The following is a 6919-nucleotide window of genomic DNA, read 5'->3' on the forward strand; positions in this document are numbered from 1 at the left end:
ACACTAGCTACATCAGATAATGTTATTATTGGAAACGATATAAGATAAATACTCATTCTCTATATCACCATATGGCATCTCTAATTGAGTAATGATTACATATTCCCCAAAATACATATAATTTTGTTGCCATTTTGTTGTATTAAGTAGAGTATTGCCAAAACATAATTTGCACACAATGAATCATCATTTATTATATGAGCAAGTCTGATGGCGCCATCTCCTGGTCAAATCCATCATCATATACACAGGATGGAAAAAACAACTAAGAAAGGTATATAACAGGGGCATTCAAACCTTAAAGGCTCTGCATGGTCAATCCGACATCTGCATTGGCCGTGCAGCATTTATGTCTGGAGCCTGATGGTTTTATGTTCTACCTTATAACCACCTGGTGTCCCAGGTCTAAATCAGTCCCTGATTAGAGGGGAAGAATTACCTGGTTTTGAATACATGCTCACGTAACCTTTATTGTAACATTTTGAACAGAAGGTTCTCTTCACATTTCGCAATAAAGCAAAAGGAAGAATGCAACATCGTACTGGTAGTTGACATGAGTTGCACTGGATACATGTGTGTGTGTGTGTGTGTGTGTGTGTGTGTGTGTGTGTGTGTGTGTGTGTGTGTGTGTGTGTGTGTGTGTGTGTGTGTGTGTGTGTGTGTGTGTGTGTGTGTGTGTGTGTGTGTGTGTGTGTGTAAATGCATATGCCAATGTCCGTGTGACAAAAAAGTGTCTGTCTCATCACTGAGGGTTGCCTGATGGTAGAATACAGCAGCTGAGCTGCACATGGTCACATAGCTATAAGGTTAATGGTCTTAAGCCCATGGTAGCACAGATCCCAGTCAGCCAGTCTGACAAAGTACAGTCCTCTCTGGGACTTCCTCTCTGTGTGTGTGTGTGTGTGTGTGTGTGTGTGTGTGTGTGTGTGTGTGTGTGTGTGCGTGCGTGCGTGCGTGCGTGCGTGCGTGCGTGCGTGCGTGCGTGCGTGCGTGCGCGCGTGCATGTGCGCGTGCGTGTGTGCGTGTCAGAGGAAGGGACAGGGAAAGAGATGGGGATCTTCATCTATTTTGCATCTATGATTTAATTGAAGATTTGCCTTGTACCGTGCATTCGGAAAGTATATTCAGACCCCTTGACTTTTTCCACATTTTGTTACTTTATAGCCCTATTTAAAATAGTTTCAATAATGTTTTCTCCTCATGCCCAGAGCATGATGCTGCCACCACCACGCTGCACTTTCATTAGACCAGAGAATCTTGTTTATCAAGGTCTCAGTCCTTTAGGTGCCTTTTGGCAAACTCCAAGTGGACTGTCATGTGCCTTTTACCAAGGAGTGGCTTCTGTCTGTCCACTTTACCATAAAGGCCTGATTGCTGGAGTGCTGCAGAGACTGTTATCCTTCTGGAAGGTTCTCCCATTTCCACAGAGGAACTCTGGAGCTCTGTCAGAGTGACCATCGGGTTCTTGGTCACCTCGCTGACCAAGGCCCTTCTCCCCTGATTGCTCAGTTTGGCCGGGCGGCCAGCTCTAGGAAGAGTCTTGGTGGTTCCAAACTTCTTTCATTTAAGGATGATGGAGGCCATTGTTGTCATGCAGGTGAATGAGGACCCAAAAGCGACTTGGCGAAAACAGAGTCTTTAATCCAGTAAAGTAAATCTACAATCATAAGACATAATTCCACTCGTAGTGACGAGAACAGACTGGAGACTCGATCAAGAACTGCAGGTTGCCTCGGGAAGGCACTTGAACGTAGCAGACTCAGACACCTGCTCACCACGCAGCATCTGAGGGAAACACGACACGACAGGGCGATACACAGACACAGCACGGTGAACAATAGACAAGGATCCGACAGGGCAGAAACGGAAAACAAGGGGAGAAATAGGGACTCTAATCAGGAAAAAAGATAGGGAACAGGTGTGGGAAGACTAAATGATTGATTAGGGGAATAGGAACAGCTGGGAGCAGGAACGGAACGATAGAGAGAAGAGAGAGAGGAAGAGAGAGAGAAAAAGGGGAACGAACCTAAAAAAGACCAGCAGGGGGAAAACGAACAGAGGGAAAAGCAAATGACAAGACAATCTAAGACAAAAACATGACAGTACCCCCCACTCACCGAGCGCCTCCTGGCGCACTCGAGGAGGAATCCTGGCGGCAACGGAGGAAATCATCAATAAGTGAACGGTCCAGCACGTCCCGAGACGGAACCCAACTCCTCTCCTCAGGACCGTAACCCTCCCAATCCACTAAGTATTGGTGACCCCGTCCCCGAGAACGCATGTCCATGATCCTACGCACCTTGTAAATAGGTGCGCTCTCGACAAGGACGGGGGGAGGGAAGACGAACGGGGGTGCTAAGAAAGGGCTTGACACAGGAGACATGGAAGACAGGATGGACGCGACGAAGATGTCGCGGAAGAAGCAGTCGCACAGCGACAGGATTGACGACCTGGGAGACACGGAATGGACCAATGAACCGCGGAGTCAACTTACGAGAAGCTGTCGTAAGAGGAAGGTTGCGAGTGGAAAGCCACACTCTCTGGCCGCAACAATACCTTGGACTCTTAATCCTACGTTTATTGGCGGCTCACAGTCTGTGCCCTGTAACGGCAAAGTGCAGACCTCACCCTCCTCCAGGTGCGCTCACAACGTTGGACAAACGCTTGAGCGGAGGGAACGCTGGACTCGGCAAGCTGGGATGAGAACAGAGGAGGCTGGTAACCCAGACTACTCTGAAACGGAGATAACCCGGTAGCAGACGAAGGAAGCGAGTTGTGAGCGTATTCTGCCCAGGGGAGCTGTTCTGCCCAAGACGCAGGGTTTCTGAAAGAAAGGCTGCGTAGTATGCGACCAATCGTCTGATTGGCCCTCTCTGCTTGACCGTTAGACTGGGGATGAAACCCGGAAGAGAGACTGACGGACGCACCAATCAAACGACAGAACTCCCTCCAAAACTGTGACGTGAATTGCGGGCCTCTGTCTGAAACGGCGTCTAACGGGAGGCCATGAATTCTGAACACATTCTCGATGATGATTTGTGCCGTCTCCTTAGCGGAAGGAAGTTTAGCGAGGGGAATGAAATGTGCCGCCTTAGAGAACCTATCGACAACCGTAAGAATCACAGTCTTCCCGCAGACAAAGGCAGACCGGTAATGAAGTCTAGGGCGATGTGAGACCATGGTCGAGAAGGAATGGGGAGCGGTCTGAGACGACCGGCAGGAGGAGAGTTACCCGACTTAGTCTGCGCGCAGTCCGAACAAGCAGCCACGAAACGGCGCGTGTCACGCTCCTGAGTCGGCCACCAAAAGCGCTGGCGAATAGACGCAAGAGTGCCTCGAACACCGGGATGACCAGCTAACTTGGCAGAGTGAGCCCACTGAAGAACAGCCAGACGAGTGGAAACAGGAACGAAAAGGAGGTTACTAGGACAAGCGACGCAGTGTGCGTGAGTGCTTGCTTAACCTGTCTTTCAATTCCCCAGACTGTCAACCCGACAACACGCCCATAAGGAAGAATCCCCTCGGGATCAGTAGAAGCCACAGAAGAACTAAACAGACGGGATAAGGCATCAGGCTTGGTGTTTTTGCTACCCGGACGGTAAGAAATCACAAACTCGAAACGAGCGAAAAACAACGCCCAACGAGCTTGACGGGCATTAAGTCGTTTGGCAGAACGGATGTACTCAAGGTTCTTATGGTCTGTCCAAACGACAAAAGGAACGGTCGCCCCCTCCAACCACTGTCGCCATTCGCCCTAGGGCTAGCGGATGGCGAGCAGTTCGCGGTTACCCACATCATAGTTGCGTTCCCAGATGGCGACAGGCGATGAGAAAAATAAGCGCAAGGATGAACCTTATCGTCAGACTGGAAGCGCTGGGATAGAATGGCTCCCACGCCTACCTCTGAAGCGCCAACCTCGACAATGAATTGTCTAGTGACGTCAGGAGTAACGAGGATAGGAGCGGACGTAAAACGTTCTTTAGAAGATCAAAAGCTCCCTGGGCGGAACCGGACCACTTAAAACACGTCTTGACAGAAGTAAGAGCTGTGAGAGGGGCAGCAACTTGACCGAAATTACGAATGAAACGCCGATAGAAATTAGCGAAACCTAGAAAAAGCGCTGCAACTCGACACGTGACCTTGGAACGGGCCAATCACTGACAGCTTGACCTTAGCGGAATCCATCTGAATGCCTTCAGCGGAAATAACAGAACCGAGAAAAGTAACGGAGGAGACATGAAAAGAGCACTTCTCAGCCTTCACGTAGAGACAATTCTCTAAAAGGCGCTGTAGAACACGCGAACGTGCTGAACATGAATCTCGAGTGACGGTGAAAAAATCAGGATATCGTCAAGATAGACAAAACAAAGATGTTCAGCATGTCTCTCAGAACATCATTAACTAATGCCTGAAAAACAGCTGGCGCATTGGCGAGACCAAACGGCAGAACCCGGTACTCAAAAATGCCCTAACGGAGGTTAAACGCCGTTTTCCACTCGTCCCCCTCTCTGATGCGCACGAGATGGTAAGCGTTACGAAGGTCCAACTTAGTAAAGCACCTGGCTCCCTGCAGAATCTCGAAGGCTGATGACATAAGGGAAGCGGATAACGATTCTTAACCGTTATGTCATTCAGCCCTCGATAATCCACGCAGGGGCGCAGAGTACCGTCCTTTTTCTTAACAAAAAAGAACCCCGCCCCTGCCGGAGAGGAAGAAGGCACTATGGTACCGGCGTCCAAGAGACACAGATAAATAATCCTCGAGAGCCTTACGTTCGGGAGCCGACAGAGAGTATAGTCTACCCCGAGGAGGAGTGGTCCCCGGAAGGAGATCAATACTACAATCATACGACCGGTGAGGAGGAAGGGAGTTGGCTCGGGACCGACTGAAGACCGTGCGCAGATCATGATATTCCTCCGGCACTCCTGTCAAATCGCCAGGTTCCTCCTGAGAAGTGGGGACAGAAGAAATGGGAGGATGGCAGACATTAAACACTTCACATGACAAGAAACGTTCCAGGATAGGATAGAATTACTAGACCAATTAATAGAAGGATTATGACATACTAGCCAGGGATGACCCAAAACAACAGGTGTAAAAGGTGAACGAAAAAATCAAAAAAGAAATAGTCTCACTGTGGTTACCAGATACTGTGAGAGTTAAAGGTAGTGTCTCAAATCTGATACTGGGAAGATGACTACCATCTAAGGAAAACATGGGCGTAGGCTTGTCTAACTGTCTGAAAGGAATGTCATGTTTCGAGCCCATGCTTCGATCCATGAAACAACCCTCAGCCCCAGAGTCAATCAAGGCACTGCATGTAGTAGCACCAACCGGTCCAGCGTAGATGGACCGACATAATAGTACAGGATCTAGATGAAGAGACCTGAGTAGTAGCGCTCACCAGTAGCCCTCCGCTTACTGATGAGCTCTGGCCTTTACTGGACATGAATTGACAAAATGTCCATCAAATCCATAATAGAGGCACAGGCGGTTGGTGATCCTCCGTTCCCTCTCCTTAGTCGAGATGCGAATACCTCCCAGCTGCATGGGCTCAGTCTCTGAGCCAGAGGAGGGAGATGGTTGCGATGCGGAGCAGGAAACACCGTGTGAGCTCTCTTCCACGAGCTTGGTGACGAAGATCTACCCGTCATTCTATGCGGATGGCGAGAGCAATCAAAGAGTCCACACTGGAAGGAACCTCCGAGAGAGAATCTCATCTTTGACCACTGCGTGAGTCCCTCCAGAAAACGAGCGAGCAGCGCCGGCTCGTTCCAGTCACTAGAGGCAGCAAGAGTGCGAAACTCTATAGAGTAATCCGTTATGGATCGATCACCTTGGCATAGGGAAGCCAGGGCCCTAGAAGCCTCCCTACCAAAAACTGAACGGTCAAAAACCTGAATCATCTCCTCTTTAAAGTTCTGGTAATTGTTTGAACAATCAGCCCTTGCCTCCCAGATAGCTGTGCCCCACTCTCGAGCCCGGCCAGTAAGGAGTGAAATGACGTAAGCAACCCGAGCTCTCTCTCTAGAGTATGTGTTGGGTTGGAGAGAGAACACAATATCACACTGGGTGAGAAAGGAGCGGCACTCCGTGGGCTGCCCGGAGTAGCAAGGTGGGTTATTAACCCTAGGTTCCGGAGGCTCGGCAGGCCAGGAAGTAACAGGTGGCACGAGACGAAGACTCTGGAACTGTCCAGAGAGGTCGGAAACCTGAGCGGCCAGGTTCTCCACGGCATGGCGAGCAGCAGACAATTCCTGCTCGTGTCTGCCGAGCATGGCTCCTTGGATCTCAACGGCAGTGTTACGAGCGTCTGTAGTCGCTGGGTCCATTCTTTGGTCGGATCCTTCTGTCATGCAGGTGAATGAGGACCCAAAAGCGACTTGGCGAAAACAGAGTCTTTAATCCAGTAAAGTAAATCTACAATCATAAGACATAATTCCACTCGTAATGACGAGAACAGACTGGAGACTCGATCAAGAACTGCAGGTTGCCTCGGGAAGGCACTTGAACGTAGCAGACTCCAGACACCTGCTCACCACGCAGCATCTGGAGGGAAACACGACACGACAGGGCGATACACAGACACAGCACGGTGAACAATAGACAAGGATCCGACAGGGCAGAAACGGAAAACAAGGGGAGAAATAGGGACTCTAATCAGGGAAAAGATAGGGAACAGGTGTGGGAAGACTAAATGATTGATTAGGGGAATAGGAACAGCTGGGAGCAGGAACGGAACGATAGAGAGAGAAGAGAGAGAGGAAGAGAGAGAGAAAAGGGGAACGAACCTAAAAAGACCAGCAGGGGGAAAACGAACAGAGGGAAAAGCAAAATGACAAGATAATCTAAGACAAAACATGACAATTGTGTTCTTGGGGACCTTCAATGCTGCAGACATTTTTTGGTACCCTTCCC

This window comes from Oncorhynchus gorbuscha, linkage group LG18 (assembly GCF_021184085.1).
Source record: "Oncorhynchus gorbuscha isolate QuinsamMale2020 ecotype Even-year linkage group LG18, OgorEven_v1.0, whole genome shotgun sequence".
NCBI classification, from domain to species: domain Eukaryota; kingdom Metazoa; phylum Chordata; class Actinopteri; order Salmoniformes; family Salmonidae; genus Oncorhynchus; species Oncorhynchus gorbuscha.